Source organism: Centropristis striata, chromosome 17 (genome assembly GCF_030273125.1).
Source record: "Centropristis striata isolate RG_2023a ecotype Rhode Island chromosome 17, C.striata_1.0, whole genome shotgun sequence".
Classification (NCBI taxonomy): domain Eukaryota; kingdom Metazoa; phylum Chordata; class Actinopteri; order Perciformes; family Serranidae; genus Centropristis; species Centropristis striata.
This window is the reverse complement of record NC_081533.1, coordinates 10,274,417-10,290,663: the sequence shown is the minus strand read 5'-3', so window position 1 is coordinate 10,290,663 and position 16,247 is coordinate 10,274,417. Positions and strand designations below refer to the sequence as shown.

Genomic DNA, 16,247 nt, shown 5'->3' with positions numbered 1-16,247 from the left:
TAATCTAACTCCAACTTAATGTTGAATGTTATTGAGTGTCTTTATATTGACCAGTAATATCATATCACTACTAAATCACTCAAATGTTGTCAGATGAAGTCTGTGTTCATTTGATTGAGATTTTCAGTAAATCTTCATCTTTTACACAGGTACACGTCCAATCCTGGAAATTCCTCGATTCATTTTGTATGAAGGAGATTCTGTGGTTCTGAGCTGTACGACTCATGATCCACGATATTGGATGAAAGCTACCTTTTTCAAAGACGGCTCACCTGTTGAAAGGGCCACACAATATCACTTATTCAGTAAAGCAAAAATGAACATTGGTCCAGTGTCAGCATCAGATCAGGGCTCTTACACGTGTCAGTTTGATGGCGGGAAAGAATCCAAACAAAAATATCTGCATGTGGGTAAGTAGCTGTCACACTGTGATGTAAAAATACAAAACAAACACATTGTTTAAAATTCTACAACAAGAATCCAAAACAATCTAATCAAAGGTCAAATATCCATTTTCCACTTCTCAAAGATTTGAATTTCATTTCACTGTCTTCATTCAGCACAGATTAGTTTTGTCTTTCAGTAAATGCTACATAAAGTAATCATTCTTCTAAAAAAGGTCATGTTAGTGCATGTTGTGTGGTTGATGCACTCATTTGTTCTGGTCTGAGATGCTGGTGGTCTAGTGCGACATCTGGTGGTTCATTTGGAGAAGAAAATGCTGCAAATGAATCTTCAGCAAATTTAGATACACATTTAACATTTTCACATACAGAATATGCACATTGTAAACAACACAGTGAAAGTTTTTAGAGAAAACTGAAGACTGAAAAATACTTTGACCTCTTGTCAGTGAAACTGGAGAACATTTAGACTTCACATTGTGATTAAATGATTTCTTTTTACAGGTATGAGGAATATTTGCCATCAGAGTTTTACTGAAATTGCGTGCATTCAAACTTTGTTCTGTTTTGTTGTTCAGTGGTTGTTTTGTGGTTGTTGTATTTTTAATTCGCAAGTGTTAATGTGTTGTCAAACTGTTGAAAAAGCTTCTGAACTTGTTTGTGTTGTGTCTTATTTTGCTGCAGTGTGTTGAGCTACAACTCATGTAGACATGTAGAAAGTGGAGTTTGATTATGATCATAAATGTGCAAATTAATCACTCTGTTTAAACAATAACTTCTACATAACAAAACAAAAGTGTTTCCACTGTGTTATTTAATAATATAAATACATTGTGATGGCATGTTTATTACAGTAATTTCCTTGTTTTGTTGTTTTTACAATCTAAACAGCAGGTAGACGTTCAGTCACACTGACAGCAGAGGAGACTGTCATACCAGCTGGGGGCGCTGTGACACTGACCTGCTCTGTTGACCCTGCTGCTGGATTGATGTATCAATGGTTCAGACGTCCTTCAGACACTCCTGAAGTTCAGACTGGAAACGGAAACAAACTGAACATTTCACAAGGCGGAGAATACTACTGTAGAGGATGGAGTCAAGGAGCAGATTTCTTCACTCCTGAAAGTAATGCAGTCACTGTTCATGGTGAGTTCAGTCATTTGCTCTGAAATAAAACAAACCACATTCTTCATTCTGTTAAACAATGCTGAAGGTGCGTAAGAAAGCCATTTTAGTTTGAAGTAAAAGAAGAACCCTCATGAATAAATGATGTAGGTTGAGAACAGTTTGACATGTATTTACCCACTTGTCAGTGCAAGAATTTACTTTTTGTTTGTTTGGACTTCAGTTTATATAAAGACACAATAGAAGAGTTGAGAGTCCTCTAAAGTCTGTTGAGTTTTACTCATAAAAACCTGGATTAAGGTAAAACACATGACAGCTGAAAAAAATATTTGTCCCTTTATATTAAACATCATTTTGCTGGGTTTTACAGTTCAAGTGGTTTTGTCTTGTTTTATTTTCTATGACCCGCCAAAATCCGAAATCGCTTCATATTTAGATGGCTGTTGAATTATAAACTAACCTTAAATCACTGAGTAAGCTTTTAGGACACTACAAACAAACAGCTTCAGTGCTCCTTTGCTTTGATTCTCTATTGGAGAGAGAAATGTTTATTTACATACTCATCAAACCATTCAGTGTGTGGAAGCATCTGCAGTGTTTCACAGTTTAGCTTCAACAATATTAATTATATATTAGCTCTGCTGGTTTAATCATTGGCACTGTGCTTACATGATGAATACATGTGAATATTAATTCAATATTATTTGTAGGTTTAAACCTTGAGCAGCTTCAGCTGGATTTATTTTTTGACATTTTCTCTTACAGAAAGCTGATTACACATTACACAAGTCACCTATAATCTGTGCTTTCTCTGACTAATTATCACATACATATTCATGAGAAGGAACATAAAAATGAGAATAGGTGTGTGTGTGTGTGTGTGTGTGTGTGTGTGTGTGTGTGTGTGTGTGTGTGTGTGTGTGTGTGTGTGTTACACTAGTCACTGTAGAAGCAATATTCTTCTTTTAACTGTTACATTAAGGGAAGCTAACAGGGCAGGGGGCGCTATGGAGCAGTGAGTTTAATGTACTTGTTTAGTGAACACTTATTGTGACTTCTACATGTTCTTTAATCTAACTCCAACTTAATGTTGAATGTTATTGAGTGTCTCTATATTGACCAGTAATATCATATCACTGCTAAATCATTCATATGTTGTCAGATGAAGTCTGTGTTCATTTGATTGAGATTCTCAGTAAATCTTCCTCTTTTACACAGGTAGTCCAATCCTGGAAATTCCTGAATTCACTTTGTATGAAGGAGATACTGTGTATCTGCGCTGTAAGCCTCATGCTCCACGACATGAGATGAACGCTACCTTTTTAAAAGACGGCTCACCTGTTGAAAGGGACAGGAACCATTGGTCATACAGTAAAGGAAAAATGAACATTGATCCAGTGTCAGCATCAGATCGGGGCTCTTACACGTGTCAGTTTGATGGCGGGAAAGAATCAGAATCCAAAGAACTGAAAGTGGAAGGTAAGTAGCTGTCACACTGTGATGTAAACAAACAAAACAAACACATTCTTTAAAATTCTACAACAAGAATCCAAAACAATCTAATCAAAGGTCAAATATCCACTTTTCTAGCTTTTGTGAGAATAAAATTTCATTTCACTGTCTTCATTCAGCACAGATTAGTTTTGTCTTTCAGTAAATGCTACATAAAGTAATCATTCTTCTAAAAAGGTCATGTTAGTGCATGTTGTGTGGTTGATGCACTCATTTGTTCTGGTCTGAGATGCTGGTGGTCTAGTGCGACATCTGGTGGTTCATTTGGAGAAGAAAATGCTGCAAATGAATCTTCAACAACTTTACATACACGTTTAACATTTTCAAATACAGAATATGCACATTGTAAACAACACAGTGAAAGTTTTTAGAGAAAACTGAAGACTGAAGAATACTTTGACCTCTTGTCAACGAAACTGGAGAACATTTAGACTTCACATTGTGATTAAATGATTTCTTTTTACAGGTATGAGGAATATTTGCCATCAGATTTTTACTGAAATTGCGTGCATTCAAACTTTGTTCTGTTTTGTTGTTCAGTGGTTGTTTTGTGGTTGTTGTATTTTTAATTTGCAGATGTGAATGTGTTGTCAAACTGTTGAAAAAGTTTCTGAACTTGTTTGTGTTGTGTCTTATTTTGCTGCAGTGTGTTGAGCTACAACTCATGCAGACATGTAGAAAGTGGAGTTTGATTATGATCATAAATTTGCAAATTAATCACTCTGTTTAAACAATAACTTCTACATAACAAAACAAAAGTGTTTCCATTGTGTTATTTAATAATATAAATACATTGGTGATGGCATGTTTATGACAGTAATTTCCTTGTTTTGTTGTTTTTACAATCTAAACAGCAGGTAGACGTTCAGTCACACTGACAGCAGAGGAGACTGTCATACCAGCTGGGGGCGCTGTGACACTGACCTGCTCTGTTGACCCTGCTGCTGGATTGATGTATCGATGGTTCAGACGTCCTTCAGACACTCCTGAAGTTCTGGCTGGAAACAGAAACAAACTGGACATTTCACAAGGCGGAGAATACTACTGTAGAGGATGGAGTCAAGAAGCAGATTTCTTCACTCCTAAAAGTAAATCAGTCACTGTTCATGGTGAGTTCAGTCATTTGCTCTGAAATAAAACAAACCACATTCTTCATTCTGTTAAACAATGCTGAAGGTGCGTAAGAAAGCCATTTTAGTTTGAAGTAAAAGAAGAACCCTCATGAATAAATTATGTAGGTTGAGAACAGTTTGACATGTATTTACCCACTTGTCAGTGCAAGAATTTGCTTTTTGTTTGTTTGGAGTTTGTATAAAGACACAATAGAAGAGTTGAGAGTCCTCTAAAGTCTGTTGAGTTTTACTCATAAAAACCTGGATTAAGGTAAAACACACGACAGCTGAAAAAAATATTTGTCCCTTTATATTAAACATAATTTTGCTGGGTTTTACAGTTCAAGTGGTTTTGTCTTGTTTTATTTTCTATGACCCGCCAAAATCCGAAATCGCTTCATATTTAGATGGCTGTTGAATAATAAACTAACCTTAAATCACTGAGTAAGCTTTTAGGACACTACAAACAAACAGCTTCAGTGCTCCTTTGCTTTGATTCTCTATTGGAGAGAGAAATGTTTATTTACATACTCATCAAACCATTCAGTGTGTGGAAGCATCTGCAGTGTTTCACAGTTTAGCTTCAACAATATTAATTATATATTAGCTCTGCTGGTTTAATCATTGGCACTGTGCTAACATGATGAATACACGTGAATGTTAATTCAATCTTATTTGTAGGTTTAAACCTTGAGCAGCTTCAGCTGAATTTATTTTTTGACATTTTGTCTTACAGAAAGCTGATTACACATTACACAAGGCACCTATAATCTGTGCTTTCTCTGACTAATTATCACGTACATATTCATGAGAAGGAACATAAAAATGAGAAAAGGTGTGTGTGTGTGTGTGTGTGTGTGTGTGTGTGTGTGTGTGTGTGTGTTACACTAGTCACTGTAGAAGCAATATTCTTCTTTTAACTGGTACATTAAGGGAAGCTAACAGGGCAGGGGGCGCTATGGAGCAGTGAGTTTAATGTACTTGTTTAGTGAACACTTATTGTGACTTCTACACGTTCTTTAATCTAACTCCAACTTAATGTTGAATGTTATTGAGTGTCTTTATATTGACCAGTAATATCATATCACTGCTAAATCACTCATATGTTGTCATATGAAGTCTGTGTTCATTTGATTGAGATTTTCAGTAAATCTTCCTCTTTTACACAGGTAGTCCAATCCTGGAAATTCCTGAATTCACTTTGTATGAAGGAGATACTGTGTATCTGAGCTGTAAGCCTCATGCTCCACGACATGAGATGGAAGCTACCTTTTTAAAAGACGGCTCACCTGTTGAAAGGGACAGGAACCATTGGTCATACAGTAAAGGAAAAATGAACATTGATCCAGTGTCAGCATCAGATCAGGGCTCTTACACGTGTCAGTTTGATGGCGGGAAAGAATCAGAATCCAAAGAACTGAAAGTGGAAGGTAAGTAGCTGTCACACTGTGATGTAAACAAACAAAACAAACACATTCTTTAAAATTCTACAACAAGAATCCAAAACAATCTAATCAAAGGTCAAATATCCACTTTTCTAGCTTTTGTGAGAATAAAATTTCATTTCACTGTCTTCATTCAGCACAGATTAGTTTTGTCTTTCAGTAAATGCTACATAAAGTAATCATTCTTCTAAAAAGGTCATGTTAGTGCATGTTGTGTGGTTGATGCACTCATTTGTTCTGGTCTGAGATGCTGGTGGTCTAGTGCGACATCTGGTGGTTCATTTGGAGAAGAAAATGCTGCAAATGAATCTTCAACAACTTTAGATACACATTTAACATTTTCAAATACAGAATATGCACATTGTAAACAACACAGTGAAAGTTTTTAGAGAAAACTGAAGACTGAAGAATACTTTGACCTCTTGTCAACGAAACTGGAGAACATTTAGACTTCACATTGTGATTAAATGATTTCTTTTTACAGGTATGAGGGATATTTGCCATCAGATTTTTACTGAAATTGCGTGCATTCAAACTTTGTTCTGTTTTGTTGTTCAGTGGTTGTTTTGTGGTTGTTGTATTTTTAATTTGCAGGTGTGAGTGTGTTGTCAAACTGTTGAAAAAGCTTCTGAACTTTTTTGTGTTGTATCTTATTTTGCTGCAGTGTGTTGAGCTACAACTCATGCAGACATGTAGAAAGTGGAGTTTGATTATGATCATAAATGTGCAAACTAATCACTCTGTTTAAACAATAACTTCTACATAACAAAAGTGTTTCCATTGTGTTATTTAATAATATAAATACATTGGTGATGGCATGTTTATGACAGTAATTTCCTTGTTTTGTTGTTTTTACAATCTAAACAGCAGGTAGACGTTCAGTCACACTGACAGCAGAGGAGACTGTCATACCAGCTGGGGGCGCTGTGACACTGACCTGCTCTGTTGACCCTGCTGCTGGATTGATGTATCAATGGTTCAGACGTACTTCAGACACTCCTGAAGTTCTGGCTGGAAACAGAAACAAACTGGACATTTCACAAGGCGGAGAATACTACTGTAGAGGACGGAGTCAAGAAGCAGATTTCTTCACTCCTAAAAGTAAATCAGTCACTGTTCATGGTGAGTTCAGTCATTTGCTCTGAAATAAAACAAACCACATTCTTCATTCTGTTAAACAATGCTGAAGGTGCGTAAGAAAGCCATTTTAGTTTGAAGTAAAAGAAGAACCCTCATGAATAAATGATGTAGGTTGAGAACAGTTTGACATGTATTTACCCACTTGTCAGTGCAAGAATTTGCTTTTTGTTTGTTTGGAGTTTGTATAAAGACACAATAGAAGAGTTGAGAGTCCTCTAAAGTCTGTTGAGTTTTACTCATAAAAACCTGGATTAAGGTAAAACACACGACAGCTGAAAAAAATATTTGTCCCTTTATATTAAACATCATTTTGCTGGGTTTTACAGTTCAAATGGTTTTGTCTTGTTTTATTTTCTATGACCCGCCAAAATCTGAAATCGCTTCATATTTAGATGGCTGTCGAATTATAAACTAACCTTAAATCACTGAGTAAGCTTTTAGAACACTACAAACAAACAGCTTCAGTGCTCCTTTGCTTTGATTCTCTATTGGAGAGAGAAATGTTTATTTACATACTCATCAAACCATTCAGTGTGTGGAAGCATCTGCAGTGTTTCACAGTTTAGCTTCAACAATATTAATTATATATTAGCTCTGCTGGTTTAATCATTGGCACTGTGCTAACATGATGAATACATGTGAATGTTAATTCAATCTTATTTGTAGGTTTAAACCTTGAGCAGCTTCAGCTGGATTTATTTTTTGACATTTTCTCTTACAGAAAGCTGATTACACATTACACAAGTCACCTATAATCTGTGCTTTCTCTGACTAATTATCACATACATATTCATGAGAAGGAACATAAAAATGAGAAGAGGTGTGTGTGTGTGTGTGTGTGTGTGTGTGTGTGTGTGTGTGTGTGTGTGTGTGTGTTACACTAGTCACTGTAGAAGCAATATTCTTCTTTTAACTGTTACATTAAGGGAAGCTAACAGGGCAGGGGGCGCTATGGAGCAGTGAGTTTAATGTACTTGTTTAGTGAACACTTATTGTGACTTCTACATGTTCTTTAATCTAACTCCAACTTAATGTTGAATGTTATTGAGTGTCTTTATATTGACCAGTAATATCATATCACTGCTAAATCTCTCATATGTTGTCAGATGAAGTCTGTGTTCATTTGATTGAGATTCTCAGTAAATCTTCCTCTTTTACACAGGTAGTCCAATCCTGGAAATTCCTGAATTCACTTTGTATGAAGGAGATACTGTGTATCTGAGCTGTAAGCCTCATGCTCCACGAAATGAGATGAACGCTACCTTTTTAAAAGACGGCTCTCCTGTTGAAAGGGACAGGAACCATTGGTCATACAGTCAAGCAAAAATGAACATTGATCCAGTGTCAGCATCAGATCGGGGCTCTTACACGTGTCAGTTTGATGGCGGGAAAGAATCCGAACAGAAAGAACTGAAAGTGGAAGGTAAGTAGCTGTCACACTGTGATGTAGAAATACAAAACAAACACATTGTTTAAAATTCTACAACAAGAATCCAAAACAATCTAATCAAAGGTCAAATATCCACTTTTCTAGCTTTTGTGAGAATAAAATTTCATTTCACTGTCTTCATTCAGCACAGATTAGTTTTGTCTTTCAGTAAATGCTACATAAAGTAATCATTCTTCTGAAAAAGGTCATGTTAGTGCATGTTGTGTGGTTGATGCACTCATTTGTTCTGGTCTGAGATGCTGGTGGTCTAGTGCGACATCTGGTGGTTCATTTGGAGAAGAAAATGCTGCAAATGAATCTTTAACAAGTTTAGATACACACTTAACATTTTCAAATACAGAATATACACATTGTAAACAACACAGTGAAAGTTTTTAGAGAAAACTGAAGACTGAAGAATACTTTGACCTCTTGTCAGCGAAACTGGAGAACATTTAGACTTCACATTGTGATTGAATGATTTATTTTTACAGGTATGAGGGATATTTGCCATCAGAGTTTTACTGAATTTGGAAATTAGTTTTGTTTTTAAACTTCCCTTTTGTTTTGTGTTTTTTTTTTAATTTTATTTGCAGGTGTGAGTGTGTTGTCAAACTGTTGAAAAGTTTCTGAACTTGTTTGTGTTGTGTCTTATTTTGCTGCAGTGTGTTGAGCTACAACTCATGCAGACATGTAGAAAGTGGAGTTTGATTATGATCATAAATGTGCAAATTAATCACTCTGTTTAAACAATAACTTCTACATAACAAAACAAAAATATTTCCATTGTGTTATTTAATAATATCAATACATTGTGATGGCATGTTTATGACAGTAATTTCCTTGTTTTGTTGTTTTTACAATCTAAACAGCAGGTAGACGTTCAGTCACACTGACAGCAGAGGAGACTGTCATACCAGCTGGGGGCGCTGTGACACTGACCTGCTCTGTTGAGGATGCTCCTGCTGGATTGATGTATCAATGGTTCAGACGTCCTTCAGACACTCCTGAAGTTCAGGTTGGAAACAGAAACAAACTGGACATTTCACAAGGCGGAGAATACTCCTGCAGAGGATGGAGTCAAGGACCATATTTCTTCACACCTAAAAGTAATGCAGTCACTGTTGATGAAACTGGTGAGTTCAGTCATTTGCTCTGAAATAAAACAAACCACATTCTTCATTCTGTTAAACAATGCTGAAGGTGCGTAAGAAAGCCATTTTAGTTTGAAGTAAAAGAAGAACCCTCATGAATAAATGATGTAGGTTGAGAACAGTTTGACATGTATTTACCCACTTGTCAGTGCAAGAATTTGCTTTTTGTTTGTTTGGACTTCAGTTTGTATAAAGACACAATAGAAGAGTTGAGAGTCCTCTAAAGTCTGTTGAGTTTTACTCATAAAAACCTGGATTAAGGTAAAACACATGACAGCTGAAAAAAAATATTTGTCCCTTTATATTAAACATCATTTTGCTGGGTTTTACAGCTGTTCAAGTGGTTTTGTCTTGTTTTATTCTAGATTTTAAAAAAGTGGAATATTTTGGGAATAAATTGTGATTGTTTGTTTTTACTGTGAGAAGAGAAGAAATTTAGAGAGACACCATACAGTGTACTGTTGGATTACAGTGATAGTACACAATGAAAGTAACATTTGGAGGATGTCATTTTTATTCTCTATTATATTTAAATGTTTTATACGTAATAGTGTAAGCAGTTTTACTTTATCACATGTAATGACATACATATACAACTTACAACAGTAAAACTGTAGCCAGATGGAAATAATGATGATAACAAGTTGAATTGGTGTTTGTTGTTTTTCTTGTCTTGATTTTGTGTTTTTATTAGTATCCTGACTGATTATTTTTCATGTTTACAGTTTCCAACAAGGCTTCTGTGACCATTCAACCCACCTGGGCTCCCATATTCAGAGGAGAAACATTCACTGTCAGATGTGAGATCGAGGGGAGAGAACACGCTGAATGGACGTATGAATGGAAACCAGACAAACTGAACAGTCCTCCAACACACAATGAATACAGAATTATCAGTGCTGCTGATTCTGACGGTGGAGAATACAAGTGTAAGGGAAGAAGAGACTCCTATTTCTCAACACAGTGGAGTAATGGCATCAGATTGGACGTCAGGCGTAAGTTGGATCATCTTTCTTCTCTATTGAAAATGTTATTCCAAATAAGACAACAATTATGTATTTCTCTTCAGGTCACGCAGTAATAAATATTTAGTTTATTATAGTGGGAACCAAATAACTGAACAGGAGCCAGAAATCAAAGTGCTGCAGCTTCTGAAATATAATAATTCACAGGGAAACGTTGAGGAATGAACAAGGATTATTTTCATAGGTGGACTGATGCTGCAGTTTAACACAGTTCTCCTACATGAAGAAGGTTCTGTGTGTGTGAACATATTTAACTTGCTGTTTAGGATGATTGACAGTTAGTTTGGTTGAGATGAATCTTGTAACTGGCTCGTCTACATTAACTGGCTGTTGGTGTAAATGGTAGTTTGTGTGACCTTTGACCCTGTGATAGACTGGCTGTCTGCCCAGGGTCGACACTCTTTCTCACCCAGTGTGAGCCTGGATCCACTCCAGCTCCCTGTGACCTGCAGAGGATCACTGGGACACATTATGGATAAATAGATAGTATGACTTATACAGTTCTCTTTCAAATAATAAGATTAAAAACTGTTGTTATGGCCTCTGAATGCCAAGCTGTTTAATGTTATACTGCCCCCTGTGGAAAAAAAAAAAATCCATGTACGTCGCATCAAATCCGTCCATATCAGGCACCCTGCTGCTGGTCTGAAAATGGCGTGGGACCGTTTAGAGCAATGCTATGGGACACCTGAAGCCATTGAAAGCGCTCTTTTTGCCAGACTGGAGAGCTTCCCGAAGATATCCAGCAGGGATGTACAGAAGCTTCGCGACCTGGCAGACCTGCTATTGGAGATAGAAGCAGCTAAGGAGGATGACTTCCTGCCTGGATTATCTTACTTGGACACAGCCAGAGGAATCCATCCCATCCTCGAAAAGCTTCCGTATCATCTGCAAGATAAATGGACATCCTATGGCTCCAAATATAAGGAACAGTACCAGGTTTCATTCCCTCCATTCGTCGTGTTTGCTAAGTTCATCTCTGATGAAGCTAAAGCCCGAAACGACCCGAGCTTCATCCTTCGTTCATCCAGTCACACTCCCGTCAGGAGAGAGCGTCCCGACGACGGTTACAGTCAAATAAGACAGCGAGTGTCAGTTCACAGGACTCAGATATCGCCTCCAAATCAGGAAGGTAGCCGGTCTCCAACAAGACCAACCGCTGACCTACTTAAGAACTGTCCCATCCATAAGAAGCCGCATCCCTTCAATAGGTGTAGAGGCTTTAGAGAAAAATCTCTTGAAGAGAGGAGACAATACATTAAGGAGAATGCTATCTGTTTCCATTGTTGTGCATCCACGGCCCACATAGCCAGGAACTGCAAAGCAGAGATCACATGCACTGAGTGTGGGAGTGACAGGCATATTTCGGCCCTGCATCCAGGTCCTGCTCCCTGGAAACTAAAGCCACCTCAAGCAAATACAGACTATGGCGGGGAGGAGGAAGAGACAAAGGAGGAAGTGTCACCTAGGTGCACCGAGGTATGCGGGGAAGGGATGAGCTCACGTGCCTGCTCTAAGATATGTTTGGTAAATGTGTACCCCAACAGTAGTCGCGGCGCAGCAAGGAAAATGTACGCCATCCTCGATGAGCAAAGTAATCGCTCTCTCGTGAGATCTGAGTTTTTCAGCATCTTCAATGATAACAGTGTTCGGTCTCCATATACATTAAAAACATGTGCAGGCATCACTGAGACCGCTGGAAGAAGAGCATGTGGGTACACAGTCGAGTCGATAGACCAGAAAATCAACTTGCAACTCCCTACATTGGTTGAATGTGAGGAGATCCCTGACAACAGATCAGAAATACCTACCCCCAATGCAGCTTCCCATCACAAGCACCTCAAAGCCATTGCAAGCGAGATTCCTCCTCTAGACCCTAATGCAAACATCTTGCTGCTGTTGGGAAGAGACATTCTCCGTGTCCATAAGGTGCGCAAGCAGATTAACGGTCCACACAATGCCCCATTTGCCCAGAAACTGGACCTGGGATGGGTGGTCATAGGGGATGTATGTCTTGGTAAAGCCCACAAACCATCTACAGTGAGCAGCTTGAGGATGTGTATTCTTGAGAGTGGCCGTCCGAGCTATCTGCCTCCCTGTGAAAGTCACCTTCAGGTCAAAGAAAACTTCAATTGGTTGGCTCATCAAACACTTCATCAAACGCATCCCATCCCACTCAACACAAAGATTCCCAAAGGTGAAGACATGGGCGAATCAGTCTTCGTGTGCACCAAGAATGACAGCAAGCTCGCTCCATCTATCGACGAACAGAGATTTATACAGATAATGGACAGAGAGGTTTTCAAGGACAGTGCAAACAGTTGGGTAGCTCCTCTGCCCTTCCGGACGCCTAGGAGACGGCTTCCCAATAACAGAGGATATGCTCACAAACGACTTAAAACACTCTGCAACACTCTTGAGAAAAACCCTGAAATGAAGGCACACTACTTGGACTTCATTCAAAAGATGTTGGATAACGACCATGCAGAATTGGCCCGGTACTGCAAGATCACCAAGAGCGCTGGTACCTTCCGTCTTTCGGTGTGTACCACCCCAGAAAGCCCGGCAAGATCCGCATCGTTTTTGATTCAAGCGCTCGTTACGACGGAGTCTCTCTAAATGATGTCCTTCTTACCGGGCCGGACCTTAACAACAGCCTTCTGGGGGTGCTAGTGAGGTTCAGGAAGGAACAGGTTGCTGTAACAGGGGACATTGAACACATGTTCCACTGTTTTGTGGTAAAAGAGGAACACACGACATGAACAGCGACATCGTGGACTACCGCATGAAAGTCCACGTCTTCGGCAACACTCCATCCCCGGCCGTCGCCATTTATGGCCTGAGGAGGGCTGCCAGAGAGGAAGAAGACAGCTATGGAAGTGATGTCAGGAGGTTTGTAGAAGAGGATTTCTACGTGGATGATGCATTGAAATCTTTCGCCACAGAGGAAGAGGCCATCTCTGTTCTCCAACGTGCTCGAGAAGCCCTTGCACTCTCCAATCTTCGGCTTCACAAGATAGTCTCCAACAGTACTGCTGTGATGGACGCCATCCCCACCGACGATCTCGCTAAGGACGTTCAAAATCTGGATCTGTCGAAGGATGAGCTGCCCTTACAGCGCAGCCTAGGTGTTTGTTGGAACCTCATCACAGACACGTTCACTTTCAGAGTTCAGGTCGATGACAAGCCATTCACACGTAGAGGTGTCCTCTCGGTGGTGAACAGTATTTTCGACCCTCTTGGGTTCATTGCACCCGTGACAGTACAGGGGAGGTTTCTTCTTAGGCAGCTGTCATTGGAAGTAGGAGAATGGGACTCTCCTCTCCCTGATGATAAGAGAGCAGAATGGGAGAAATGGAAAGCTTCACTCCAGCATCTGCAGGAGCTGCAGATCCCCCGATGTTACTCCACTATCTCTTCTGCCAACGCCAAGTCAGCAGAGCTGATCATCTTTGCTGATGCTTCAGTCAAGGCAATCTCAGCTGTTGTTTACTTGAAGGTTACCAACCACGACGACGAGTCCAGCGTGGGGTTCGTCTTTGGAAAATCGAAGCTCGCACCTGTGAGAGAGACTACCATACCACGCCTCGAGCTCTGTGCCGCTGTTCTCGCAGTGGGTACTGCAGAGTTCGTGGTAAGTGAGCTGCACCTGACGATTGACTCTGTCACATTTTTTACAGAGAGCAGAATCGTTTTGGGCTACATACACAATGAGACAAGGAGGTTTTATGTGTATGTGAGTAACCGGATCGAACGGATTCGACAGTCAACGTCTCCAGAACAATGGAGATATGTTCCATCTGAGCAGAACCCTGCAAACCATGGGTCAAGATCAGTCGCAGCTGCACTCCTCGCAAACACAACTTGGTTGACAGGGCCACCTTTCCTGTCGAAGCCCCTCCCTTCATCTTCACCGTCTGAGGTGTCATTTGACCTTGTCGATCCGGCAGCAGACGCAGAGATACGTCCTGTAGCGTCTGTGCACATCACTCAAGCTTTTAAAGGTCAGTTGGGAGTGAAGCGATTCGAACGTTTCTCAAGTTTGAGATCACTTGTCAGAGCAGTTGCACATCTGAAGCACATTGCTCATTCCCATGCCCATCCAACTGGCGAGAAGAGCTGCAAAGGGTGGCATCTATGCAGAAAAGGTTCTACCGTGGAAGGTCAGGAACAGGCTAAAAGGCTTGTGATCAAGAGTGTCCAACACGAAGTTTATGCTGAGGAGATAAGATGCATCTCAGAGAAGAGAAATCTGCCAACACGCAGCAGTATCAGAGTCCTGAATCCAGTCGTGGACAGTGATGGACTCCTCCGAGTAGGAGGACGGATATCTCGTTCTCAGTTGACCTTAAGTGAGGTAAACCCCCTTATCATTCCTGGTCACCACTACCTTGCCACACTGATCATACGACACCACCACGAGATGGTCAAGCACCAAGGTAGGCATCTCACAGAAGGTGCCATCCGCTCAGACGGGTTGTGGTTGGTTGGAGGGAAGAGACGCATCCAGAGCTCTTCAAATGCGTCATCTGCAGGAAACTTCGGGGTAAGACGGGTCAACAGCAGATGTCAGATCTGCCAGCCGAGAGGCTGCAGGCAGCACCCCCCTTTACTTACGTTGGGCTTGACATCTTTGGACCGTGGGTGTTGTCTGCAAGGCGCACTCGGGGCGGTCATGCCAACAGCAAGAGGTGGGCGGTGCTGTTCACATGTATGTGTGTGAGAGCAGTGCATATTGAAGTTGTCGAGTCCATGACCAGCTCCAGCTTCATCAATGCACTCAGGAGATTCTTCTCTCTTCGAGGTGCACCAAAACAGATCAGGTCAGATCAGGGTACCAATTTCATCGGCGCCTGTAAAGAGTTGGAAATGGGTGTACCCAACACACAACTGGACAAGTACCTTCAAGAACAAAAATGTAGCTGGATATTCAACCCACCTCACTCGTCCCACATGGGTGGGGCATGGGAACGTCTCATCGGTGTGGCACGACGCATACTGGACTCCATGTTCTCGCAGTTGAAGTCTCCTCATCTCACCCACGAGGTCCTCACCACACTTCTGGCAGAGGTGTGCGCCATCATGAATGCGAGGCCACTTGTGCCTGTTTCATCTGATCCAGAGTTCCCACTCGTGCTCACACCAGCTATCCTGTTGACGCAGAAGTCGGGCACTGTCCCTCCTCCCCCCTCTGAGTTTGGTAAGGCAGAGCTGCTGAGACAGCAGTGGAAGCAGGTTCAATCCCTCGCCGACACATTCTGGGAGAGGTGGCGCCGCGAATATCTCTCCACGCTGCAAACTAGAAGGAGATGGCCTGACAAGAGACCCGACTTGAAGGAGGGCGATGTCGTCCTCATGAAGGATCTTCAAGTGGAAAGAAATGAATGGCCAATGGCTGTTGTGACAAAGACATTCCCAAGTGCAGATGGACGCATAAGAAAGGTGGAAGTCAGAGTCATTCGTCAAGGTACACCCAAGGTTTTCTCCCGGCCAATCACGGAACTCATTCCCCTTTTGTCCCCATCATGCTCAGATGGCATAATTTAGGTTCTCATTGTGACGTCCCTATGGACGCCAGGCGGGGAGTGTTATGACCTCTGAATGCCAAGCTGTTTAATGTTATACTGCCCCCTGTGGAAAAAAGAGTAAATGCAGTCTTAACTCCCATTTAGTTAAGTTTCACTTTCGGTTTTGAGAGAAGGAGAGCACATGGCTGGTGCTGGAGACCATTTTCTTTGTCTGTGAGCTGTGGGAGGACTTTATTTTGGTTTTGAAGCCGCAGAAGACCATATCTGTAAGTTTTTATGTTTCATAACTTCATAAATGAAGATTGTGTGTTACAATCATTTCATAATCACTTTAATTTTGTACATTGTAATAGGCTAATTAGCCATGTATGAT

General features: G+C 40.5%; 1 pseudogene; it reads left to right on the top strand.

Annotated features, from left to right (window-relative positions):
• Nucleotides 1-316: 316 nt before the first annotated feature.
• LOC131990160 (Fc receptor-like protein 5) overlaps nucleotides 317-16,247 on the top strand; it is a 40,363-nt pseudogene continuing 24,432 nt past the window's right edge.